General features: G+C 58.0%; 1 long non-coding RNA gene across 2 annotated transcripts in view; it reads left to right on the top strand.

The window, feature by feature from the left end:
- The first annotated feature begins 79 nt into the window (after positions 1–79).
- LOC141075020 (uncharacterized) overlaps positions 80–26494 on the top strand; it is a 45002-nt gene continuing 18587 nt past the window's right edge. Inside the window, exon 1 of one of the 2 annotated variants that reach the window (XR_012227261.1) lies at positions 80–250. This is a non-coding gene — a long non-coding RNA (uncharacterized lncRNA). The remainder of the gene's footprint in view (positions 251–26494) is intronic. The other variant, XR_012227260.1, reaches the window with a different exon arrangement.

A 26494-nucleotide genomic window follows, 5' to 3' on the forward strand; every position in this document is an offset into this window, starting at 1 on the left:
AGGACAGAGCCTGCGGACTCCGGGAAGATGGCGGCGGAGGGAGCGGCTGCTATAGTAACCACCAGGGGGCTCTGCGGAGGGGGGGATGTTTCCCGACTCCTGAGTGAAGAGAGCAGAATGTTGATCTCCGCTCTGCAGCCGCCCCGTTATATCCGTCCATATTCTTAGTTTATACATTTTGGTCTTTCATTAATATATATTTTTTTCCCCTGAGTTTTTGTCCTCAGCGGTGCGGGCGCCTCAGGCCACGGTATTATTATTATTATTATTTATATACCAGTAGTAATGGTGCGGGGTGACTGGTGACTCCTCGCTCTCCGTGTTTGCTCCTCGTTACCTGTCTCAGGTGGTGGTAGTAATGGTGCGGGGTGACTGGTGACGCCTCGCTCTCCGTGTTGGCTCCTCATTACCTGTCTCAGGCGGTGGTAGTAATGGTGCGGGGTGACTGGTGACTCCTCGCTCTCCGTGTTTGCTCCTCGTTACCTGTCTCAGGTGGTGGTAGTAATGGTGCGGGGTGACTGGTGACTCCTCGCTCTCCGTGTTGGCTCCTCATTACCTGTCTCAGGTGGTGGTAGTAATGGTGCGGGGTGACTGGTGACTCCTCTCTCTCCGTGTTGGCTCCTCATTACCTGTCTCAGGTGGTGGTAGTAATGGTGCGGGGTGACTGGTGACTCCTCTCTCTCCGTGTTGGCTCCTCATTACCTGTCTCAGGTTGTGGTAGTAATGGTGCGGGGTGACTCCTCGCTCTCCGTGTTGGCTCCTGGTTACCTGTCTCAGGCGGTGGTAGTAATGGTGCGGGGTGACTGGTGACTCCTCGCTCTCCGTGTTGGCTCCTCGTTACCTGTCTCAGGCGGTGGTAGTAATGGTGCGGGGTGACTGGTGACTCCTCGCTCTCCGTGTTGGCTCCTCATTACCTGTCTCAGGTGGTGGTAGTAATGGTGCGGGGTGACTGGTGACTCCTCTCTCTCCGTGTTGGCTCCTCATTACCTGTCTCAGGTTGTGGTAGTAATGGTGCGGGGTGACTGGTGACTCCTCGCTCTCCGTGTTGGCTCCTCATTACCTGTCTCAGGTGGTGGTAGTAATGGTGCGGGGTGACTGGTGACTCCTCGCTCTCCGTGTTGGCTCCTCATTACCTGTCTCAGGTGGTGGTAGTAATGGTGCGGGGTGACTGGTGACTCCTCTCTCTCCGTGTTGGCTCCTCATTACCTGTCTCAGGTGGCGGTAGTAATGGTGCGGGGTGACTGGTGACTCCTCGCTCTCCGTGTTGGCTCCTCATTACCTGTCTCAGGTGGTGGTAGTAATGGTGCGGGGTGACTGGTGACGCCTTGCTCTCCGTGTTGGCTCCTCATTACCTGTCTCAGGTTGTGGTAGTAATGGTGCGGGGTGACTGGTGACTCCTCGCTCTCCGTGTTGGCTCCTCATTACCTGTCTCAGGTTGTGGTAGTAATGGTGCGGGGTGACTGGTGACTCCTCGCTCTCCGTGTTGGCTCCTCATTACCTGTCTCAGGTTGTGGTAGTAATGGTGCGGGGTGACTGGTGACTCCTCGCTCTCCGTGTTGACTCCTCGTTACCTGTCTCAGGTTGTGGTAGTAATGGTGCGGGGTGACTGGTGACTCCTCTCTCTCCGTGTTGGCTCCTCATTACCTGTCTCAGGTTGTGGTAGTAATGGTGCGGGGTGACTGGTGACTCCTCGCTCTCCGTGTTGGCTCCTCGTTACCTGTCTCAGGTGGTGGTAGTAATGGTGCGGGGTGACTGGTGACTCCTCTCTCTCCGTGTTGGCTCCTCATTACCTGTCTCAGGTGGTGGTAGTAATGGTGCGGGGTGACTGGTGACTCCTCTCTCTCCGTGTTGGCTCCTCGTTACCTGTCTCAGGTGGTGGTAGTAATGGTGCGGGGTGACTGGTGACTCCTCTCTCTCCGTGTTGGCTCCTCGTTACCTGTCTCAGGTGGTGGTAGTAATGGTGCGGGGTGACTGGTGACGCCTCGCTCTCCGTGTTGGCTCCTCATTACCTGTCTCAGGTTGTGGTAGTAATGGTGCGGGGTGACTGGTGACTCCTCTCTCTCCGTGTTGGCTCCTTGTTACCTGTCTCAGGTTGTGGTAGTAATGGTGCGGGGTGACTGGTGACGCCTCGCTCTCCTTGTTGGCTCCTCATTACCTGTCTCAGGCGGTGGTAGTAATGGTGCGGGGTGACTGGTGACTCCTCGCTCTCCTTGTTGGCTCCTCATTACCTGTCTCAGGTTGTGGTAGTAATGGTGCGGGGTGACTGGTGACGCCTCGCTCTCCGTGTTTGCTCCTCGTTACCTGTCTCAGGTGGTGGTAGTAATGGTGCGGGGTGACTGGTGACTCCTCGCTCTCCGTGTTGGCTCCTTGTTACCTGTCTCAGGTGGTGGTAGTAATGGTGCGGGGTGACTGGTGACTCCTCGCTCTCCGTGTTGGCTCCTTGTTACCTGTCTCAGGTTGTGGTAGTAATGGTGCGGGGTGACTGGTGACTCCTCGCTCTCCGTGTTGGCTCCTCATTACCTGTCTCAGGTGGTGGTAGTAATGGTGCGGGGTGACTGGTGACTCCTCGCTCTCCGTGTTGGCTCCTTGTTACCTGTCTCAGGTGGTGGTAGTAATGGTGCGGGGTGACTGGTGACTCCTCGCTCTCCGTGTTGGCTCCTCGTTACCTGTCTCAGGTTGTGGTAGTAATGGTGCGGGGTGACTGGTGACTCCTCGCTCTCCGTGTTGGCTCCTTGTTACCTGTCTCAGGTTGTGGTAGTAATGGTGCGGGGTGACTGGTGACGCCTCGCTCTCCGTGTTGGCTCCTCATTACCTGTCTCAGGTTGTGGTAGTAATGGTGCGGGGTGACTGGTGACTCCTCGCTCTCCGTGTTGGCTCCTCATTACCTGTCTCAGGTTGTGGTAGTAATGGTGTGGGGTGACTGGTGACTCCTCGCTCTCCGTGTTGGCTCCTCGTTACCTGTCTCAGGTGGTGGTAGTAATGGTGCGGGGTGACTGGTGACTCCTCGCTCTCCGTGTTGGCTCCTCGTTACCTGTCTCAGGTGGTGGTAGTAATGGTGCGGGGTGACTGGTGACTCCTCGCTCTCCGTGTTGGCTCCTTGTTACCTGTCTCAGGTTGTGGTAGTAATGGTGCGGGGTGACTGGTGACTCCTCGCTCTCCGTGTTGGCTCCTCGTTACCTGTCTCAGGTGGTGGTAGTAATGGTGCGGGGTGACTGGTGACTCCTCGCTCTCCGTGTTGGCTCCTCATTACCTGTCTCAGGTTGTGGTAGTAATGGTGCGGGGTGACTGGTGACTCCTCGCTCTCCGTGTTGGCTCCTTGTTACCTGTCTCAGGTGGTGGTAGTAATGGTGCGGGGTGACTGGTGACTCCTCGCTCTCCGTGTTGGCTCCTCGTTACCTGTCTCAGGCGGTGGTAGTAATGGTGCGGGGTGACTGGTGACTCCTCGCTCTCCGTGTTGGCTCCTTGTTACCTGTCTCAGGTTGTGGTAGTAATGGTGCGGGGTGACTGGTGACTCCTCGCTCTCCGTGTTGGCTCCTCGTTACCTGTCTCAGGTTGTGGTAGTAATGGTGCGGGGTGACTGGTGACTCCTCGCTCTCCGTGTTGGCTCCTCATTACCTGTCTCAGGTTGTGGTAGTAATGGTGCGGGGTGACTGGTGACTCCTCGCTCTCCGTGTTGGCTCCTTGTTACCTGTCTCAGGTGGTGGTAGTAATGGTGCGGGGTGACTGGTGACTCCTCGCTCTCCGTGTTGGCTCCTCGTTACCTGTCTCAGGTGGTGGTAGTAATGGTGCGGGGTGACTGGTGACTCCTCGCTCTCCGTGTTGGCTCCTTGTTACCTGTCTCAGGTTGTGGTAGTAATGGTGCGGGGTGACTGGTGACTCCTCGCTCTCCGTGTTGGCTCCTTGTTACCTGTCTCAGGTGGTGGTAGTAATGGTGCGGGGTGACTGGTGACTCCTCGCTCTCCGTGTTGGCTCCTCGTTACCTGTCTCAGGTTGTGGTAGTAATGGTGCGGGGTGACTGGTGACGCCTCGCTCTCCGTGTTGGCTCCTTGTTACCTGTCTCAGGTGGTGGTAGTAATGGTGCGGGGTGACTGGTGACTCCTCGCTCTCCGTGTTGGCTCCTCGTTACCTGTCTCAGGTTGTGGTAGTAATGGTGCGGGGTGACTGGTGACTCCTCGCTCTCCGTGTTGGCTCCTTGTTACCTGTCTCAGGTTGTGGTAGTAATGGTGCGGGGTGACTGGTGACTCCTCTCTCTCCGTGTTGGCTCCTTGTTACCTGTCTCAGGCGGTGGTAGTAATGGTGCGGGGTGACTGGTGACTCCTCGCTCTCCGTGTTGGCTCCTGGTTACCTGTCTCAGGCGGTGGTAGTAATGGTGCGGGGTGACTGGTGACTCCTCGCTCTCCGTGTTGGCTCCTTGTTACCTGTCTCAGGTGGTGGTAGTAATGGTGCGGGGTGACTGGTGACTCCTCGCTCTCCGTGTTGGCTCCTTGTTACCTGTCTCAGGTTGTGGTAGTAATGGCGCGGGGTGACTGGTGACTCCTCGCTCTCCGTGTTGGCTCCTCATTACCTGTCTCAGGCGGTGGTAGTAATGGTGCGGGGTGACTGGTGACTCCTCGCTCTCCGTGTTGGCTCCTTGTTACCTGTCTCAGGCGGTGGTAGTAATGGTGCGGGGTGACTGGTGACGCCTCGCTCTCCGTGTTGGCTCCTCATTACCTGTCTCAGGCGGTGGTAGTAATGGTGCGGGGTGACTGGTGACTCCTCGCTCTCCGTGTTGGCTCCTTGTTACCTGTCTCAGGTGGTGGTAGTAATGGTGCGGGGTGACTGGTGACGCCTCGCTCTCCGTGTTGGCTCCTCATTACCTGTCTCAGGCGGTGGTAGTAATGGTGCGGGGTGACTGGTGACTCCTCGCTCTCCGTGTTGGCTCCTTGTTACCTGTCTCAGGTGGTGGTAGTAATGGTGCGGGGTGACTGGTGACGCCTCGCTCTCCGTGTTGGCTCCTCATTACCTGTCTCAGGCGGTGGTAGTAATGGTGCGGGGTGACTGGTGACTCCTCGCTCTCCGTGTTGGCTCCTTGTTACCTGTCTCAGGTGGTGGTAGTAATGGTGCGGGGTGACTGGTGACGCCTCGCTCTCCGTGTTGGCTCCTCATTACCTGTCTCAGGTTGTGGTAGTAATGGTGCGGGGTGACTGGTGACTCCTCGCTCTCCGTGTTGGCTCCTCATTACCTGTCTCAGGTTGTGGTAGTAATGGCGCGGGGTGACTGGTGACTCCTCGCTCTCCGTGTTGGCTCCTCATTACCTGTCTCAGGCGGTGGTAGTAATGGTGCGGGGTGACTGGTGACTCCTCGCTCTCCGTGTTGGCTCCTCATTACCTGTCTCAGGCGGTGGTAGTAATGGTGCGGGGTGACTGGTGACTCCTCGCTCTCCGTGTTGGCTCCTCATTACCTGTCTCAGGTGGTGGTAGTAATGGTGCGGGGTGACTGGTGACTCCTCGCTCTCCGTGTTGGCTCCTCATTACCTGTCTCAGGCGGTGGTAGTAATGGTGCGGGGTGACTGGTGACTCCTCGCTCTCCGTGTTGGCTCCTCATTACCTGTCTCAGGTGGTGGTAGTAATGGTGCGGGGTGACTGGTGACTCCTCGCTCTCCGTGTTGGCTCCTCATTACCTGTCTCAGGTTGTGGTAGTAATGGTGCGGGGTGACTGGTGACTCCTCGCTCTCCGTGTTGGCTCCTCATTACCTGTCTCAGGTGGTGGTAGTAATGGTGCGGGGTGACTGGTGACGCCTCGCTCTCCGTGTTGGCTCCTTGTTACCTGTCTCAGGTTGTGGTAGTAATGGTGCGGGGTGACTGGTGACTCCTCGCTCTCCGTGTTGGCTCCTCGTTACCTGTCTCAGGTTGTGGTAGTAATGGCGCGGGGTGACTGGTGACTCCTCGCTCTCCGTGTTGGCTCCTCATTACCTGTCTCAGGTGGTGGTAGTAATGGTGCGGGGTGACTGGTGACGCCTCGCTCTCCGTGTTGGCTCCTTGTTACCTGTCTCAGGTGGTGGTAGTAATGGTGCGGGGTGACTGGTGACTCCTCGCTCTCCGTGTTGGCTCCTCGTTACCTGTCTCAGGTTGTGGTAGTAATGGTGCGGGGTGACTGGTGACTCCTCGCTCTCCGTGTTGGCTCCTTGTTACCTGTCTCAGGTTGTGGTAGTAATGGTGTGGGGTGACTGGTGACTCCTCTCTCTCCGTGTTGGCTCCTTGTTACCTGTCTCAGGCGGTGGTAGTAATGGTGCGGGGTGACTGGTGACTCCTCGCTCTCCGTGTTGGCTCCTGGTTACCTGTCTCAGGCGGTGGTAGTAATGGTGCGGGGTGACTGGTGACTCCTCGCTCTCCGTGTTGGCTCCTTGTTACCTGTCTCAGGTGGTGGTAGTAATGGTGCGGGGTGACTGGTGACTCCTCGCTCTCCGTGTTGGCTCCTTGTTACCTGTCTCAGGTTGTGGTAGTAATGGTGCGGGGTGACTGGTGACTCCTCGCTCTCCGTGTTGGCTCCTCATTACCTGTCTCAGGCGGTGGTAGTAATGGTGCGGGGTGACTGGTGACTCCTCGCTCTCCGTGTTGGCTCCTTGTTACCTGTCTCAGGCGGTGGTAGTAATGGTGCGGGGTGACTGGTGACGCCTCGCTCTCCGTGTTGGCTCCTCATTACCTGTCTCAGGCGGTGGTAGTAATGGTGCGGGGTGACTGGTGACTCCTCGCTCTCCGTGTTGGCTCCTTGTTACCTGTCTCAGGTGGTGGTAGTAATGGTGCGGGGTGACTGGTGACGCCTCGCTCTCCGTGTTGGCTCCTCATTACCTGTCTCAGGCGGTGGTAGTAATGGTGCGGGGTGACTGGTGACTCCTCGCTCTCCGTGTTGGCTCCTTGTTACCTGTCTCAGGTGGTGGTAGTAATGGTGCGGGGTGACTGGTGACGCCTCGCTCTCCGTGTTGGCTCCTCATTACCTGTCTCAGGCGGTGGTAGTAATGGTGCGGGGTGACTGGTGACTCCTCGCTCTCCGTGTTGGCTCCTTGTTACCTGTCTCAGGTGGTGGTAGTAATGGTGCGGGGTGACTGGTGACGCCTCGCTCTCCGTGTTGGCTCCTCATTACCTGTCTCAGGTTGTGGTAGTAATGGTGCGGGGTGACTGGTGACTCCTCGCTCTCCGTGTTGGCTCCTCATTACCTGTCTCAGGTTGTGGTAGTAATGGCGCGGGGTGACTGGTGACTCCTCGCTCTCCGTGTTGGCTCCTCATTACCTGTCTCAGGCGGTGGTAGTAATGGTGCGGGGTGACTGGTGACTCCTCGCTCTCCGTGTTGGCTCCTCATTACCTGTCTCAGGCGGTGGTAGTAATGGTGCGGGGTGACTGGTGACTCCTCGCTCTCCGTGTTGGCTCCTCATTACCTGTCTCAGGTGGTGGTAGTAATGGTGCGGGGTGACTGGTGACTCCTCGCTCTCCGTGTTGGCTCCTCATTACCTGTCTCAGGCGGTGGTAGTAATGGTGCGGGGTGACTGGTGACTCCTCGCTCTCCGTGTTGGCTCCTCATTACCTGTCTCAGGTGGTGGTAGTAATGGTGCGGGGTGACTGGTGACTCCTCGCTCTCCGTGTTGGCTCCTCATTACCTGTCTCAGGTTGTGGTAGTAATGGTGCGGGGTGACTGGTGACTCCTCGCTCTCCGTGTTGGCTCCTCATTACCTGTCTCAGGTGGTGGTAGTAATGGTGCGGGGTGACTGGTGACGCCTCGCTCTCCGTGTTGGCTCCTTGTTACCTGTCTCAGGTTGTGGTAGTAATGGTGCGGGGTGACTGGTGACTCCTCGCTCTCCGTGTTGGCTCCTCGTTACCTGTCTCAGGTTGTGGTAGTAATGGTGCGGGGTGACTGGTGACTCCTCGCTCTCCGTGTTGGCTCCTCATTACCTGTCTCAGGTGGTGGTAGTAATGGTGCGGGGTGACTGGTGACGCCTCGCTCTCCGTGTTGGCTCCTTGTTACCTGTCTCAGGTGGTGGTAGTAATGGTGCGGGGTGACTGGTGACTCCTCTCTCTCCGTGTTGGCTCCTTGTTACCTGTCTCAGGTTGTGGTAGTAATGGTGCGGGGTGACTGGTGACTCCTCGCTCTCCGTGTTGGCTCCTCATTACCTGTCTCAGGCGGTGGTAGTAATGGTGCGGGGTGACTGGTGACTCCTCGCTCTCCGTGTTGGCTCCTCATTACCTGTCTCAGGTGGTGGTAGTAATGGTGCGGGGTGACTGGTGACTCCTCGCTCTCCGTGTTGGCTCCTTGTTACCTGTCTCAGGTTGTGGTAGTAATGGTGCGGGGTGACTGGTGACGCCTCGCTCTCCGTGTTGGCTCCTTGTTACCTGTCTCAGGTTGTGGTAGTAATGGTGCGGGGTGACTGGTGACTCCTCGCTCTCCGTGTTGGCTCCTCATTACCTGTCTCAGGCGGTGGTAGTAATGGTGCGGGGTGACTGGTGACTCCTCGCTCTCCGTGTTGGCTCCTCATTACCTGTCTCAGGCGGTGGTAGTAATGGTGCGGGGTGACTGGTGACTCCTCGCTCTCCGTATTGGCTCCTCATTACCTGTCTCAGGTGGTGGTAGTAATGGTGCGGGGTGACTGGTGACTCCTCGCTCTCCGTGTTGGCTCCTTGTTACCTGTCTCAGGTTGTGGTAGTAATGGTGCGGGGTGACTGGTGACTCCTCGCTCTCCGTGTTGGCTCCTCATTACCTGTCTCAGGTTGTGGTAGTAATGGCGCGGGGTGACTGGTGACTCCTCGCTCTCCGTGTTGGCTCCTCATTACCTGTCTCAGGCGGTGGTAGTAATGGTGCGGGGTGACTGGTGACTCCTCGCTCTCCGTGTTGGCTCCTCATTACCTGTCTCAGGTGGTGGTAGTAATGGTGCGGGGTGACTGGTGACTCCTCGCTCTCCGTGTTGGCTCCTTGTTACCTGTCTCAGGTTGTGGTAGTAATGGTGCGGGGTGACTGGTGACGCCTCGCTCTCCGTGTTGGCTCCTTGTTACCTGTCTCAGGCGGTGGTAGTAATGGTGCGGGGTGACTGGTGACTCCTCGCTCTCCGTGTTGGCTCCTTGTTACCTGTCTCAGGCGGTGGTAGTAATGGTGCGGGGTGACTGGTGACTCCTCTCTCTCCGTGTTGGCTCCTCGTTACCTGTCTCAGGTTGTGGTAGTAATGGTGCGGGGTGACTGGTGACGCCTCGCTCTCCGTGTTGGCTCCTTGTTACCTGTCTCAGGTTGTGGTAGTAATGGTGCGGGGTGACTGGTGACGCCTCGCTCTCCGTGTTGGCTCCTCATTACCTGTCTCAGGTGGTGGTAGTAATGGTGCGGGGTGACTGGTGACTCCTCGCTCTCCGTGTTGGCTCCTCATTACCTGTCTCAGGTGGTGGTAGTAATGGTGCGGGGTGACTGGTGACTCCTCGCTCTCCGTGTTGGCTCCTCATTACCTGTCTCAGGTTGTGGTAGTAATGGTGCGGGGTGACTGGTGACGCCTCGCTCTCCGTGTTGGCTCCTTGTTACCTGTCTCAGGTTGTGGTAGTAATGGTGCGGGGTGACTGGTGACGCCTCGCTCTCCGTGTTGGCTCCTCATTACCTGTCTCAGGTGGTGGTAGTAATGGTGCGGGGTGACTGGTGACGCCTCGCTCTCCGTGTTGGCTCCTCATTACCTGTCTCAGGTGGTGGTAGTAATGGTGCGGGGTGACTGGTGACTCCTCGCTCTCCGTGTTGGCTCCTCATTACCTGTCTCAGGCGGTGGTAGTAATGGTGCGGGGTGACTGGTGACTCCTCGCTCTCCGTGTTGGCTCCTCATTACCTGTCTCAGGCGGTGGTAGTAATGGTGCGGGGTGACTGGTGACGCCTCGCTCTCCGTGTTGGCTCCTTGTTACCTGTCTCAGGTTGTGGTAGTAATGGTGCGGGGTGACTGGTGACGCCTCGCTCTCCGTGTTGGCTCCTTGTTACCTGTCTCAGGTTGTGGTAGTAATGGTGCGGGGTGACTGGTGACGCCTCGCTCTCCGTGTTGGCTCCTCATTACCTGTCTCAGGCGGTGGTAGTAATGGTGCGGGGTGACTGGTGACTCCTCGCTCTCCGTGTTGGCTCCTCGTTACCTGTCTCAGGTTGTGGTAGTAATGGTGCGGGGTGACTGGTGACTCCTCGCTCTCCGTGTTGGCTCCTCGTTACCTGTCTCAGGTGGTGGTAGTAATGGTGCGGGGTGACTGGTGACGCCTCTCTCTCCGTGTTGGCTCCTCATTACCTGTCTCAGGCGGTGGTAGTAATGGTGCGGGGTGACTGGTGACGCCTCGCTCTCCGTGTTGGCTCCTTGTTACCTGTCTCAGGTTGTGGTAGTAATGGTGCGGGGTGACTGGTGACTCCTCGCTCTCCGTGTTGGCTCCTCATTACCTGTCTCAGGCGGTGGTAGTAATGGTGCGGGGTGACTGGTGACTCCTCGCTCTCCGTGTTGGCTCCTCATTACCTGTCTCAGGTTGTGGTAGTAATGGTGCGGGGTGACTGGTGACTCCTCGCTCTCCGTGTTGGCTCCTCATTACCTGTCTCAGGTGGCGGTAGTAATGGTGCGGGGTGACTGGTGATTCCTCTCTCTCCGTGTTGGCTCCTCATTACCTGTCTCAGGTGGCGGTAGTAATGGTGCGGGGTGACTGGTGACTCCTCTCTCTCCGTGTTGGCTCCTCATTACCTGTCTCAGGTGGCGGTAGTAATGGTGCGGGGTGACTGGTGACTCCTCGCTCTCCGTTTTGGCTCCTGGTTACCTGTCTCAGGTGGTGGTAGTAATGGTGCGGGGTGACTGGTGACTCCTCTCTCTCCGTGTTGGCTCCTCATTACCTGTCTCAGGTGGCGGTAGTAATGGTGCGGGGTGACTGGTGACGCCTCTCTCTCCGTGTTGGCTCCTCATTACCTGTCTCAGGCGGTGGTAGTAATGGTGCGGGGTGACTGGTGACTCCTCTCTCTCCGTGTTGGCTCCTCATTACCTGTCTCAGGCGGTGGTAGTAATGGTGCGGGGTGACTGGTGACGCCTCGCTCTCCGTGTTGGCTCCTTGTTACCTGTCTCAGGTTGTGGTAGTAATGGTGCGGGGTGACTGGTGACTCCTCGCTCTCCGTGTTGGCTCCTTGTTACCTGTCTCAGGCGGTGGTAGTAATGGTGCGGGGTGACTGGTGACTCCTCGCTCTCCGTGTTGGCTCCTTGTTACCTGTCTCAGGTGGTGGTAGTAATGGTGCGGGGTGACTGGTGACTCCTCGCTCTCCGTGTTGGCTCCTTGTTACCTGTCTCAGGCGGTGGTAGTAATGGTGCGGGGTGACTGGTGACTCCTCGCTCTCCGTGTTGGCTCCTTGTTACCTGTCTCAGGCGGTGGTAGTAATGGTGCGGGGTGACTGGTGACTCCTCGCTCTCCGTGTTGGCTCCTTGTTACCTGTCTCAGGCGGTGGTAGTAATGGCGCGGGGTGACTGGTGACTCCTCGCTCTCCGTGTTGGCTCCTTGTTACCTGTCTCAGGCGGTGGTAGTAATGGTGCGGGGTGACTGGTGACTCCTCGCTCTCCGTGTTGGCTCCTCGTTACCTGTCTCAGGCGGTGGTAGTAATGGTGCGGGGTGACTGGTGACGCCTCGCTCTCCGTGTTGGCTCCTCATTACCTGTCTCAGGTGGTGGTAGTAATGGTGCGGGGTGACTGGTGACTCCTCGCTCTCCGTGTTGGCTCCTCGTTACCTGTCTCAGGTTGTGGTAGTAATGGTGCGGGGTGACTGGTGACTCCTCGCTCTCCGTGTTTGCTCCTCGTTACCTGTCTCAGGTGGTGGTAGTAATGGCGCGGGGTGACTGGTGACTCCTCGCTCTCCGTGTTGGCTCCTCATTACCTGTCTCAGGTGGTGGTAGTAATGGTGCGGGGTGACTGGTGACGCCTCGCTCTCCGTGTTGGCTCCTTGTTACCTGTCTCAGGTTGTGGTAGTAATGGTGCGGGGTGACTGGTGACTCCTCGCTCTCCGTGTTGGCTCCTTGTTACCTGTCTCAGGTTGTGGTAGTAATGGTGCGGGGTGACTGGTGACGCCTCGCTCTCCGTGTTGGCTCCTCATTACCTGTCTCAGGCGGTGGTAGTAATGGTGCAGGGTGACTGGTGACTCCTCGCTCTCCGTGTTGGCTCCTCATTACCTGTCTCAGGTTGTGGTAGTAATGGTGCGGGGTGACTGGTGACTCCTCGCTCTCCGTGTTGGCTCCTTGTTACCTGTCTCAGGTTGTGGTAGTAATGGTGCGGGGTGACTGGTGACTCCTCGCTCTCCGTGTTGGCTCCTCATTACCTGTCTCAGGCGGTGGTAGTAATGGTGCGGGGTGACTGGTGACTCCTCGCTCTCCGTGTTGGCTCCTCATTACCTGTCTCAGGTTGTGGTAGTAATGGTGCGGGGTGACTGGTGACTCCTCGCTCTCCGTGTTGGCTCCTCATTACCTGTCTCAGGTGGCGGTAGTAATGGTGCGGGGTGACTGGTGACTCCTCTCTCTCCGTGTTGGCTCCTCATTACCTGTCTCAGGTGGTGGTAGTAATGGTGCGGGGTGACTGGTGACTCCTCTCTCTCCGTGTTGGCTCCTCATTACCTGTCTCAGGTGGTGGTAGTAATGGTGCGGGGTGACTGGTGACTCCTCGCTCTCCGTGTTGGCTCCTGGTTACCTGTCTCAGGTGGCGGTAGTAATGGTGCGGGGTGACTGGTGACTCCTCTCTCTCCGTGTTGGCTCCTCATTACCTGTCTCAGGTGGCGGTAGTAATGGTGCGGGGTGACTGGTGACGCCTCTCTCTCCGTGTTGGCTCCTCATTACCTGTCTCAGGCGGTGGTAGTAATGGTGCGGGGTGACTGGTGACTCCTCTCTCTCCGTGTTGGCTCCTCATTACCTGTCTCAGGTGGTGGTAGTAATGGTGCGGGGTGACTGGTGACTCCTCGCTCTCCGTGTTGGCTCCTTGTTACCTGTCTCAGGCGGTGGTAGTAATGGTGCGGGGTGACTGGTGACTCCTCGCTCTCCGTGTTGGCTCCTTGTTACCTGTCTCAGGCGGTGGTAGTAATGGTGCGGGGTGACTGGTGACTCCTCGCTCTCCGTGTTGGCTCCTTGTTACCTGTCTCAGGCGGTGGTAGTAATGGTGCGGGGTGACTCCTCGCTCTCCGTGTTGGCTCCTCGTTACCTGTCTCAGGCGGTGGTAGTAATGGCGCGGGGTGACTGGTGACTCCTCGCTCTCCGTGTTGGCTCCTCATTACCTGTCTCAGGTGGTGGTAGTAATGGTGCGGGGTGACTGGTGACTCCTCGCTCTCCGTGTTGGCTCCTCGTTACCTGTCTCAGGCGGTGGTAGTAATGGTGCGGGGTGACTGGTGACTCCTCGCTCTCCGTGTTGGCTCCTCGTTACCTGTCTCAGGCGGTGGTAGTAATGGTGCGGGGTGACTGGTGACGCCTCGCTCTCCGTGTTGGCTCCTCATTACCTGTCTCAGGTGGTGGTAGTAATGGTGCGGGGTGACTGGTGACTCCTCGCTCTCCGTGTTGGCTCCTCGTTACCTGTCTCAGGTTGTGGTAGTAATGGTGCGGGGTGACTGGTGACTCCTCGCTCTCCGTGTTTGCTCCTCGTTACCTGTCTCAGGTGGTGGTAGTAATGGCGCGGGGTGACTGGTGACTCCTCGCTCTCCGTGTTGGCTCCTCATTACCTGTCTCAGGTGGTGGTAGTAATGGTGCGGGGTGACTGGTGACGCCTCGCTCTCCGTGTTGGCTCCTCATTACCTGTCTCAGGTGGTGGTAGTAATGGTGCGGGGTGACTGGTGACTCCTCGCTCTCCGTGTTGGCTCCTCATTACCTGTCTCAGGTGGTGGTAGTAATGGTGCGGGGTGACTGGTGACTCCTCGCTCTCCGTGTTGGCTCCTCGTTACCTGTCTCAGGTTGTGGTAGTAATGGTGCGGGGTGACTGGTGACTCCTCGCTCTCCGTGTTTGCTCCTCGTTACCTGTCTCAGGTGGTGGTAGTAATGGCGCGGGGTGACTGGTGACTCCTCGCTCTCCGTGTTGGCTCCTCATTACCTGTCTCAGGTGTGGTAGTAATGGTGCGGGGTGACTGGTGACGCCTCGCTCTCCGTGTTGGCTCCTCATTACCTGTCTCAGGTTGTGGTAGTAATGGTGCGGGGTGACTGGTGACTCCTCGCTCTCCGTGTTGGCTCCTCATTACCTGTCTCAGGTGGTGGTAGTAATGGTGCGGGGTGACTGGTGACTCCTCGCTCTCCGTGTTGGCTCCTCATTACCTGTCTCAGGCGGTGGTAGTAATGGTGCGGGGTGACTGGTGACTCCTCGCTCTCCGTGTTGGCTCCTTGTTACCTGTCTCAGGTGGTGGTAGTAATGGTGCGGGGTGACTGGTGACGCCTCGCTCTCCGTGTTGGCTCCTCATTACCTGTCTCAGGCGGTGGTAGTAATGGTGCGGGGTGACTGGTGACTCCTCGCTCTCCGTGTTGGCTCCTTGTTACCTGTCTCAGGTGGTGGTAGTAATGGTGCGGGGTGACTGGTGACTCCTCGCTCTCCGTGTTGGCTCCTCATTACCTGTCTCAGGCGGTGGTAGTAATGGTGCGGGGTGACTGGTGACTCCTCGCTCTCCGTGTTGGCTCCTCATTACCTGTCTCAGGTGGTGGTAGTAATGGTGCGGGGTGACTGGTGACTCCTCGCTCTCCGTGTTGGCTCCTCATTACCTGTCTCAGGTTGTGGTAGTAATGGTGCGGGGTGACTGGTGACTCCTCGCTCTCCGTGTTGGCTCCTCATTACCTGTCTCAGGTGGTGGTAGTAATGGTGCGGGGTGACTGGTGACGCCTCGCTCTCCGTGTTGGCTCCTTGTTACCTGTCTCAGGTGGTGGTAGTAATGGTGCGGGGTGACTGGTGACTCCTCTCTCTCCGTGTTGGCTCCTCGTTACCTGTCTCAGGTTGTGGTAGTAATGGTGCGGGGTGACTGGTGACTCCTCGCTCTCCGTGTTGGCTCCTCATTACCTGTCTCAGGCGGTGGTAGTAATGGTGCGGGGTGACTGGTGACTCCTCTCTCTCCGTGTTGGCTCCTTGTTACCTGTCTCAGGTTGTGGTAGTAATGGTGCGGGGTGACTGGTGACTCCTCGCTCTCCGTGTTGGCTCCTCATTACCTGTCTCAGGCGGTGGTAGTAATGGTGCGGGGTGACTGGTGACTCCTCGCTCTCCGTGTTGGCTCCTCATTACCTGTCTCAGGTGGTGGTAGTAATGGTGCGGGGTGACTGGTGACTCCTCGCTCTCCGTGTTGGCTCCTTGTTACCTGTCTCAGGTTGTGGTAGTAATGGTGCGGGGTGACTGGTGACGCCTCGCTCTCCGTGTTGGCTCCTTGTTACCTGTCTCAGGCGGTGGTAGTAATGGTGCGGGGTGACTGGTGACTCCTCGCTCTCCGTGTTGGCTCCTTGTTACCTGTCTCAGGCGGTGGTAGTAATGGTGCGGGGTGACTGGTGACTCCTCGCTCTCCGTGTTGGCTCCTCATTACCTGTCTCAGGTGGTGGTAGTAATGGTGCGGGGTGACTGGTGACGCCTCGCTCTCCGTGTTGGCTCCTTGTTACCTGTCTCAGGTTGTGGTAGTAATGGTGCGGGGTGACTGGTGACTCCTCGCTCTCCGTGTTGGCTCCTCGTTACCTGTCTCAGGTTGTGGTAGTAATGGCGCGGGGTGACTGGTGACTCCTCGCTCTCCGTGTTGGCTCCTCATTACCTGTCTCAGGTGGTGGTAGTAATGGTGCGGGGTGACTGGTGACGCCTCGCTCTCCGTGTTGGCTCCTTGTTACCTGTCTCAGGTGGTGGTAGTAATGGTGCGGGGTGACTGGTGACTCCTCTCTCTCCGTGTTGGCTCCTCGTTACCTGTCTCAGGTTGTGGTAGTAATGGTGCGGGGTGACTGGTGACTCCTCGCTCTCCGTGTTGGCTCCTCATTACCTGTCTCAGGCGGTGGTAGTAATGGTGCGGGGTGACTGGTGACTCCTCTCTCTCCGTGTTGGCTCCTTCTTACCTGTCTCAGGTTGTGGTAGTAATGGTGCGGGGTGACTCCTCGCTCTCCGTGTTGGCTCCTCATTACCTGTCTCAGGCGGTGGTAGTAATGGTGCGGGGTGACTGGTGACTCCTCGCTCTCCGTGTTGGCTCCTCATTACCTGTCTCAGGTGGTGGTAGTAATGGTGCGGGGTGACTGGTGACTCCTCGCTCTCCGTGTTGGCTCCTTGTTACCTGTCTCAGGTTGTGGTAGTAATGGTGCGGGGTGACTGGTGACGCCTCGCTCTCCGTGTTGGCTCCTTGTTACCTGTCTCAGGCGGTGGTAGTAATGGTGCGGGGTGACTGGTGACTCCTCGCTCTCCGTGTTGGCTCCTTGTTACCTGTCTCAGGCGGTGGTAGTAATGGTGCGGGGTGACTGGTGACTCCTCGCTCTCCGTGTTGGCTCCTTGTTACCTGTCTCAGGCGGTGGTAGTAATGGTGCGGGGTGACTGGTGACTCCTCTCTCTCCGTGTTGGCTCCTCGTTACCTGTCTCAGGTTGTGGTAGTAATGGTGCGGGGTGACTGGTGACTCCTCGCTCTCCGTGTTGGCTCCTTGTTACCTGTCTCAGGTTGTGGTAGTAATGGTGCGGGGTGACTGGTGACGCCTCGCTCTCCGTGTTGGCTCCTCATTACCTGTCTCAGGTGGTGGTAGTAATGGTGCGGGGTGACTGGTGACTCCTCGCTCTCCGTGTTGGCTCCTCATTACCTGTCTCAGGTTGTGGTAGTAATGGTGCGGGGTGACTGGTGACGCCTCGCTCTCCGTGTTGGCTCCTTGTTACCTGTCTCAGGTTGTGGTAGTAATGGTGCGGGGTGACTGGTGACGCCTCGCTCTCCGTGTTGGCTCCTCATTACCTGTCTCAGGTGGTGGTAGTAATGGTGCGGGGTGACTGGTGACGCCTCGCTCTCCGTGTTGGCTCCTCATTACCTGTCTCAGGTGGTGGTAGTAATGGTGCGGGGTGACTGGTGACTCCTCGCTCTCCGTGTTGGCTCCTCATTACCTGTCTCAGGTTGTGGTAGTAATGGTGCGGGGTGACTGGTTACGTCTCGCTCTCCGTGTTGGCTCCTCATTACCTGTCTCAGGCGGTGGTAGTAATGGTGCGGGGTGACTGGTGACTCCTCGCTCTCCGTGTTGGCTCCTCATTACCTGTCTCAGGCGGTGGTAGTAATGGTGCGGGGTGACTGGTGACGCCTCGCTCTCCGTGTTGGCTCCTCATTACCTGTCTCAGGCGGTGGTAGTAATGGTGCGGGGTGACTGGTGACTCCTCGCTCTCCGTGTTGGCTCCTCGTTACCTGTCTCAGGTTGTGGTAGTAATGGTGCGGGGTGACTGGTGACTCCTCGCTCTCCGTGTTGGCTCCTCGTTACCTGTCTCAGGTGGTGGTAGTAATGGTGCGGGGTGACTGGTGACGCCTCTCTCTCCGTGTTGGCTCCTCATTACCTGTCTCAGGCGGTGGTAGTAATGGTGCGGGGTGACTGGTGACGCCTCGCTCTCCGTGTTGGCTCCTTGTTACCTGTCTCAGGTTGTGGTAGTAATGGTGCGGGGTGACTGGTGACTCCTCGCTCTCCGTGTTGGCTCCTCATTACCTGTCTCAGGTGGCGGTAGTAATGGTGCGGGGTGACTGGTGACTCCTCTCTCTCCGTGTTGGCTCCTCATTACCTGTCTCAGGTGGTGGTAGTAATGGTGCGGGGTGACTGGTGACTCCTCTCTCTCCGTGTTGGCTCCTCATTACCTGTCTCAGGTGGTGGTAGTAATGGTGCGGGGTGACTGGTGACTCCTCGCTCTCCGTGTTGGCTCCTGGTTACCTGTCTCAGGTGGTGGTAGTAATGGTGCGGGGTGACTGGTGACTCCTCTCTCTCCGTGTTGGCTCCTCATTACCTGTCTCAGGTGGCGGTAGTAATGGTGCGGGGTGACTGGTGACGCCTCTCTCTCCGTGTTGGCTCCTCATTACCTGTCTCAGGCGGTGGTAGTAATGGTGCGGGGTGACTGGTGACTCCTCTCTCTCCGTGTTGGCTCCTCATTACCTGTCTCAGGCGGTGGTAGTAATGGTGCGGGGTGACTGGTGACGCCTCGCTCTCCGTGTTGGCTCCTTGTTACCTGTCTCAGGTTGTGGTAGTAATGGTGCGGGGTGACTGGTGACTCCTCGCTCTCCGTGTTGGCTCCTTGTTACCTGTCTCAGGCGGTGGTAGTAATGGTGCGGGGTGACTGGTGACTCCTCGCTCTCCGTGTTGGCTCCTTGTTACCTGTCTCAGGTGGTGGTAGTAATGGTGCGGGGTGACTGGTGACTCCTCGCTCTCCGTGTTGGCTCCTTGTTACCTGTCTCAGGCGGTGGTAGTAATGGTGCGGGGTGACTGGTGACTCCTCGCTCTCCGTGTTGGCTCCTTGTTACCTGTCTCAGGCGGTGGTAGTAATGGTGCGGGGTGACTGGTGACTCCTCGCTCTCCGTGTTGGCTCCTTGTTACCTGTCTCAGGCGGTGGTAGTAATGGTGCGGGGTGACTGGTGACTCCTCGCTCTCCGTGTTGGCTCCTTGTTACCTGTCTCAGGCGGTGGTAGTAATGGTGCGGGGTGACTGGTGACTCCTCGCTCTCCGTGTTGGCTCCTTGTTACCTGTCTCAGGCGGTGGTAGTAATGGTGCGGGGTGACTGGTGACTCCTCGCTCTCCGTGTTGGCTCCTCATTACCTGTCTCAGGTGGTGGTAGTAATGGTGCGGGGTGACTGGTGACTCCTCGCTCTCCGTGTTGGCTCCTCGTTACCTGTCTCAGGCGGTGGTAGTAATGGTGCGGGGTGACTGGTGACTCCTCGCTCTCCGTGTTGGCTCCTCGTTACCTGTCTCAGGCGGTGGTAGTAATGGTGCGGGGTGACTGGTGACGCCTCGCTCTCCGTGTTGGCTCCTCATTACCTGTCTCAGGTGGTGGTAGTAATGGTGCGGGGTGACTGGTGACTCCTCGCTCTCCGTGTTGGCTCCTCGTTACCTGTCTCAGGTTGTGGTAGTAATGGTGCGGGGTGACTGGTGACTCCTCGCTCTCCGTGTTGGCTCCTCGTTACCTGTCTCAGGTGGTGGTAGTAATGGCGCGGGGTGACTGGTGACTCCTCGCTCTCCGTGTTGGCTCCTCATTACCTGTCTCAGGTGGTGGTAGTAATGGTGCGGGGTGACTGGTGACGCCTCGCTCTCCGTGTTGGCTCCTTGTTACCTGTCTCAGGTTGTGGTAGTAATGGTGCGGGGTGACTGGTGACTCCTCACTCTCCGTGTTGGCTCCTCGCTCCTCATTACCTGTCTCAGGTGGTGGTAGTAATGGTGCGGGGTGACTGGTGACGCCTCGCTCTCCGTGTTGGCTCCTTGTTACCTGTCTCAGGTTGTGGTAGTAATGGTGCGGGGTGACTGGTGACGCCTCGCTCTCCGTGTTGGCTCCTTGTTACCTGTCTCAGGTTGTGGTAGTAATGGTGCGGGGTGACTGGTGACGCCTCGCTCTCCGTGTTGGCTCCTGGTTACCTGTCTCAGGCGGTGGTAGTAATGGTGCGGGGTGACTGGTGACGCCTCGCTCTCCGTGTTGGCTCCTTGTTACCTGTCTCAGGTTGTGGTAGTAATGGTGCGGGGTGACTGGTGACTCCTCGCTCTCCGTGTTGGCTCCTTGTTACCTGTCTCAGGCGGTGGTAGTAATGGTGCGGGGTGACTGGTGACTCCTCGCTCTCGGTGTTGGCTCCTTGTTACCTGTCTCAGGCGGTGGTAGTAATGGTGCGGGGTGACTGGTGACTCCTCGCTCTCCGTGTTGGCTCCTTGTTACCTGTCTCAGGCGGTGGTAGTAATGGTGCGGGGTGACTGGTGACTCCTCGCTCTCCGTGTTGGCTCCTTGTTACCTGTCTCAGGTTGTGGTAGTAATGGTGCGGGGTGACTGGTGACTCCTCGCTCTCCGTGTTGGCTCCTCATTACCTGTCTCAGGTGGTGGTAGTAATGGTGCGGGGTGACTGGTGACGCCTCGCTCTCCGTGTTGGCTCCTTGTTACCTGTCTCAGGTTGTGGTAGTAATGGTGCGGGGTGACTGGTGACGCCTCGCTCTCCGTGTTGGCTCCTTGTTACCTGTCTCAGGCGGTGGTAGTAATGGTGCGGGGTGACTGGTGACTCCTCGCTCTCCGTGTTGGCTCCTTGTTACCTGTCTCAGGTTGTGGTAGTAATGGTGCGGGGTGACTGGTGACGCCTCGCTCTCCGTGTTGGCTCCTTGTTACCTGTCTCAGGCGGTGGTAGTAATGGTGCGGGGTGACTGGTGACGCCTCGCTCTCCGTGTTGGCTCCTTGTTACCTGTCTCAGGTTGTGGTAGTAATGGTGCGGGGTGACTGGTGACGCCTCGCTCTCCGTGTTGGCTCCTCGTTACCTGTCTCAGGTTGTGGTAGTAATGGTGCGGGGTGACTGGTGACGCCTCGCTCTCCGTGTTGGCTCCTCATTACCTGTCTCAGGCGGTGGTAGTAATGGTGCGGGGTGACTGGTGACGCCTCGCTCTCCGTGTTGGCTCCTCATTACCTGTCTCAGGCGGTGGTAGTAATGGTGCGGGGTGACTGGTGACTCCTCGCTCTCCGTGTTGGCTCCTCATTACCTGTCTCAGGCGGTGGTAGTAATGGTGCGGGGTGACTGGTGACGCCTCGCTCTCCGTGTTGGCTCCTGGTTACCTGTCTCAGGCGGTGGTAGTAATGGTGCGGGGTGACTGGTGACTCCTCGCTCTCCGTGTTGGCTCCTGGTTACCTGTCTCAGGCGGTGGTAGTAATGGTGCGGGGTGACTGGTGACGCCTCGCTCTCCGTGTTGGCTCCTGGTTACCTGTCTCAGGCGGTGGTAGTAATGGTGCGGGGTGACTGGTGACTCCTCGCTCTCCGTGTTGGCTCCTGGTTACCTGTCTCAGGCGGTGGTAGTAATGGTGCTGGGTGACTGGTGACGCCTCGCTCTCCGTGTTGGCTCCTTGTTACCTGTCTCAGGTTGTGGTAGTAATGGTGCGGGGTGACTGGTGACGCCTCGCTCTCCGTGTTGGCTACTTGTTACCTGTCTCAGGTTGTGGTAGTAATGGTGCGGGGTGACTGGTGACGCCTCGCTCTCCGTGTTGGCTCCTCATTACCTGTCTCAGGTGGTGGTAGTAATGGTGCGGGGTGACTGGTGACGCCTCGCTCTCCGTGTTGGCTCCTTGTTACCTGTCTCAGGTTGTGGTAGTAATGGTGCGGGGTGACTGGTGACGCCTCGCTCTCCGTGTTGGCTCCTCGCTCCTCATTACCTGTCTCAGGCGGTGGTAGTAATGGTGCGGGGTGACTGGTGACTCCTCACTCTCCGTGTTGGCTCCTCACTCCTCATTACCTGTCTCAGGTGGTGGTAGTAATGGTGCGGGGTGACTGGTGACGCCTCGCTCTCCGTGTTGGCTCCTTGTTACCTGTCTCAGGTTGTGGTAGTAATGGTGCGGGGTGACTGGTGACGCCTCGCTCTCCGTGTTGGCTCCTTGTTACCTGTCTCAGGTTGTGGTAGTAATGGTGCGGGGTGACTGGTGACTCCTCGCTCTCCGTGTTGGCTCCTTGTTACCTGTCTCAGGTTGTGGTAGTAATGGTGCGGGGTGACTGGTGACGCCTCGCTCTCCGTGTTGGCTCCTGGTTACCTGTCTCAGGCGGTGGTAGTAATGGTGCGGGGTGACTGGTGACTCCTCGCTCTCCGTGTTGGCTCCTGGTTACCTGTCTCAGGCGGTGGTAGTAATGGTGCGGGGTGACTGGTGACTCCTCGCTCTCCGTGTTGGCTCCTGGTTACCTGTCTCAGGCGGTGGTAGTAATGGTGCGGGGTGACTGGTGACGCCTCGCTCTCCGTGTTGGCTCCTTGTTACCTGTCTCAGGTGGTGGTAGTAATGGTGCGGGGTGACTGGTGACGCCTCTCTCTCCGTGTTGGCTCCTCATTACCTGTCTCAGGCGGTGGTAGTAATGGTGCGGGGTGACTGGTGACGCCTCGCTCTCCGTGTTGGCTCCTTGTTACCTGTCTCAGGTTGTGGTAGTAATGGTGCGGGGTGACTGGTGACTCCTCGCTCTCCGTGTTGGCTCCTCATTACCTGTCTCAGGTGGTGGTAGTAATGGTGCGGGGTGACTGGTGACTCCTCTCTCTCCGTGTTGGCTCCTCATTACCTGTCTCAGGTGGCGGTAGTAATGGTGCGGGGTGACTGGTGACTCCTCTCTCTCCGTGTTGGCTCCTCATTACCTGTCTCAGGTGGTGGTAGTAATGGTGCGGGGTGACTGGTGACTCCTCGCTCTCCGTGTTGGCTCCTGGTTACCTGTCTCAGGTGGTGGTAGTAATGGTGCGGGGTGACTGGTGACTCCTCTCTCTCCGTGTTGGCTCCTCATTACCTGTCTCAGGTGGTGGTAGTAATGGTGCGGGGTGACTGGTGACGCCTCTCTCTCCGTGTTGGCTCCTCATTACCTGTCTCAGGCGGTGGTAGTAATGGTGCGGGGTGACTGGTGACTCCTCGCTCTCCGTGTTGGCTCCTCATTACCTGTCTCAGGCGGTGGTAGTAATGGTGCGGGGTGACTGGTGACGCCTCGCTCTCCGTGTTGGCTCCTTGTTACCTGTCTCAGGTTGTGGTAGTAATGGTGCGGGGTGACTGGTGACTCCTCGCTCTCCGTGTTGGCTCCTTGTTACCTGTCTCAGGCGGTGGTAGTAATGGTGCGGGGTGACTGGTGACTCCTCGCTCTCCGTGTTGGCTCCTCGTTACCTGTCTCAGGTGGTGGTAGTAATGGTGCGGGGTGACTGGTGACTCCTCGCTCTCCGTGTTGGCTCCTTGTTACCTGTCTCAGGCGGTGGTAGTAATGGTGCGGGGTGACTGGTGACTCCTCGCTCTCCGTGTTGGCTCCTTGTTACCTGTCTCAGGCGGTGGTAGTAATGGTGCGGGGTGACTGGTGACTCCTCGCTCTCCGTGTTGGCTCCTTGTTACCTGTCTCAGGCGGTGGTAGTAATGGCGCGGGGTGACTGGTGACTCCTCGCTCTCCGTGTTGGCTCCTTGTTACCTGTCTCAGGCGGTGGTAGTAATGGTGCGGGGTGACTGGTGACTCCTCGCTCTCCGTGTTGGCTCCTTGTTACCTGTCTCAGGCGGTGGTAGTAATGGTGCGGGGTGACTGGTGACTCCTCGCTCTCCGTGTTGGCTCCTCATTACCTGTCTCAGGTGGTGGTAGTAATGGTGCGGGGTGACTGGTGACTCCTCGCTCTCCGTGTTGGCTCCTCGTTACCTGTCTCAGGCGGTGGTAGTAATGGTGCGGGGTGACTGGTGACTCCTCGCTCTCCGTGTTGGCTCCTCGTTACCTGTCTCAGGCGGTGGTAGTAATGGTGCGGGGTGACTGGTGACGCCTCGCTCTCCGTGTTGGCTCCTCATTACCTGTCTCAGGTGGTGGTAGTAATGGTGCGGGGTGACTGGTGACTCCTCGCTCTCCGTGTTGGCTCCTCGTTACCTGTCTCAGGTTGTGGTAGTAATGGTGCGGGGTGACTGGTGACTCCTCGCTCTCCGTGTTGGCTCCTCGTTACCTGTCTCAGGTGGTGGTAGTAATGGCGCGGGGTGACTGGTGACTCCTCGCTCTCCGTGTTGGCTCCTCATTACCTGTCTCAGGTGGTGGTAGTAATGGTGCGGGGTGACTGGTGACGCCTCGCTCTCCGTGTTGGCTCCTTGTTACCTGTCTCAGGTTGTGGTAGTAATGGTGCGGGGTGACTGGTGACTCCTCACTCTCCGTGTTGGCTCCTCGCTCCTCATTACCTGTCTCAGGTGGTGGTAGTAATGGTGCGGGGTGACTGGTGACGCCTCGCTCTCCGTGTTGGCTCCTTGTTACCTGTCTCAGGTTGTGGTAGTAATGGTGCGGGGTGACTGGTGACGCCTCGCTCTCCGTGTTGGCTCCTTGTTACCTGTCTCAGGTTGTGGTAGTAATGGTGCGGGGTGACTGGTGACGCCTCGCTCTCCGTGTTGGCTCCTGGTTACCTGTCTCAGGCGGTGGTAGTAATGGTGCGGGGTGACTGGTGACGCCTCGCTCTCCGTGTTGGCTCCTTGTTACCTGTCTCAGGTTGTGGTAGTAATGGTGCGGGGTGACTGGTGACTCCTCGCTCTCCGTGTTGGCTCCTTGTTACCTGTCTCAGGCGGTGGTAGTAATGGTGCGGGGTGACTGGTGACTCCTCGCTCTCGGTGTTGGCTCCTTGTTACCTGTCTCAGGCGGTGGTAGTAATGGCGCGGGGTGACTGGTGACTCCTCGCTCTCCGTGTTGGCTCCTTGTTACCTGTCTCAGGCGGTGGTAGTAATGGTGCGGGGTGACTGGTGACTCCTCGCTCTCCGTGTTGGCTCCTTGTTACCTGTCTCAGGTTGTGGTAGTAATGGTGCGGGGTGACTGGTGACTCCTCGCTCTCCGTGTTGGCTCCTCATTACCTGTCTCAGGTGGTGGTAGTAATGGTGCGGGGTGACTGGTGACGCCTCGCTCTCCGTGTTGGCTCCTTGTTACCTGTCTCAGGTTGTGGTAGTAATGGTGCGGGGTGACTGGTGACGCCTCGCTCTCCGTGTTGGCTCCTTGTTACCTGTCTCAGGCGGTGGTAGTAATGGTGCGGGGTGACTGGTGACTCCTCGCTCTCCGTGTTGGCTCCTTGTTACCTGTCTCAGGTGGTGGTAGTAATGGTGCGGGGTGACTGGTGACGCCTCGCTCTCCGTGTTGGCTCCTTGTTACCTGTCTCAGGCGGTGGTAGTAATGGTGCGGGGTGACTGGTGACGCCTCGCTCTCCGTGTTGGCTCCTTGTTACCTGTCTCAGGTTGTGGTAGTAATGGTGCGGGGTGACTGGTGACGCCTCGCTCTCCGTGTTGGCTCCTCGTTACCTGTCTCAGGTTGTGGTAGTAATGGTGCGGGGTGACTGGTGACGCCTCGCTCTCCGTGTTGGCTCCTCATTACCTGTCTCAGGCGGTGGTAGTAATGGTGCGGGGTGACTGGTGACGCCTCGCTCTCCGTGTTGGCTCCTCATTACCTGTCTCAGGCGGTGGTAGTAATGGTGCGGGGTGACTGGTGACTCCTCGCTCTCCGTGTTGGCTCCTCATTACCTGTCTCAGGCGGTGGTAGTAATGGTGCGGGGTGACTGGTGACGCCTCGCTCTCCGTGTTGGCTCCTGGTTACCTGTCTCAGGCGGTGGTAGTAATGGTGCGGGGTGACTGGTGACTCCTCGCTCTCCGTGTTGGCTCCTGGTTACCTGTCTCAGGCGGTGGTAGTAATGGTGCGGGGTGACTGGTGACGCCTCGCTCTCCGTGTTGGCTCCTGGTTACCTGTCTCAGGCGGTGGTAGTAATGGTGCGGGGTGACTGGTGACTCCTCGCTCTCCGTGTTGGCTCCTGGTTACCTGTCTCAGGCGGTGGTAGTAATGGTGCGGGGTGACTGGTGACGCCTCGCTCTCCGTGTTGGCTCCTTGTTACCTGTCTCAGGTTGTGGTAGTAATGGTGCGGGGTGACTGGTGACGCCTCGCTCTCCGTGTTGGCTACTTGTTACCTGTCTCAGGTTGTGGTAGTAATGGTGCGGGGTGACTGGTGACGCCTCGCTCTCCGTGTTGGCTCCTCATTACCTGTCTCAGGTGGTGGTAGTAATGGTGCGGGGTGACTGGTGACGCCTCGCTCTCCGTGTTGGCTCCTTGTTACCTGTCTCAGGTTGTGGTAGTAATGGTGCGGGGTGACTGGTGACGCCTCGCTCTCCGTGTTGGCTCCTCGCTCCTCATTACCTGTCTCAGGCGGTGGTAGTAATGGTGCGGGGTGACTGGTGACTCCTCACTCTCCGTGTTGGCTCCTCACTCCTCATTACCTGTCTCAGGTGGTGGTAGTAATGGTGCGGGGTGACTGGTGACGCCTCGCTCTCCGTGTTGGCTCCTTGTTACCTGTCTCAGGTTGTGGTAGTAATGGTGCGGGGTGACTGGTGACGCCTCGCTCTCCGTGTTGGCTCCTTGTTACCTGTCTCAGGTTGTGGTAGTAATGGTGCAGGGTGACTGGTGACTCCTCGCTCTCCGTGTTGGCTCCTTGTTACCTGTCTCAGGTTGTGGTAGTAATGGTGCGGGGTGACTGGTGACGCCTCGCTCTCCGTGTTGGCTCCTGGTTACCTGTCTCAGGCGGTGGTAGTAATGGTGCGGGGTGACTGGTGACTCCTCGCTCTCCGTGTTGGCTCCTGGTTACCTGTCTCAGGCGGTGGTAGTAATGGTGCGGGGTGACTGGTGACTCCTCGCTCTCCGTGATGGCTCCTGGTTACCTGTCTCTCAGGCGGTGGTAGTAATGGTGCGGGGTGACTTGTGACGCCTCGCTCTCCGTGTTGGCTCCTTGTTACCTGTCTCAGGTTGTGGTAGTAATGGTGCGGGGTGACTGGTGATGCCTCGCTCTCCGTGTTGGCTCCTTGTTACCTGTCTCAGGTTGTGGTAGTAATGGTGCGGGGTGACTGGTGACGCCTCGCTCTCCGTGTTGGCTCCTTGTTACC

Source organism: Dendrobates tinctorius, unplaced genomic scaffold (genome assembly GCF_039654945.1).
Source record: "Dendrobates tinctorius isolate UK_male_01 unplaced genomic scaffold, ASM3965494v1 ptg000348l, whole genome shotgun sequence".
Lineage (NCBI taxonomy): Eukaryota > Metazoa > Chordata > Amphibia > Anura > Dendrobatidae > Dendrobates > Dendrobates tinctorius.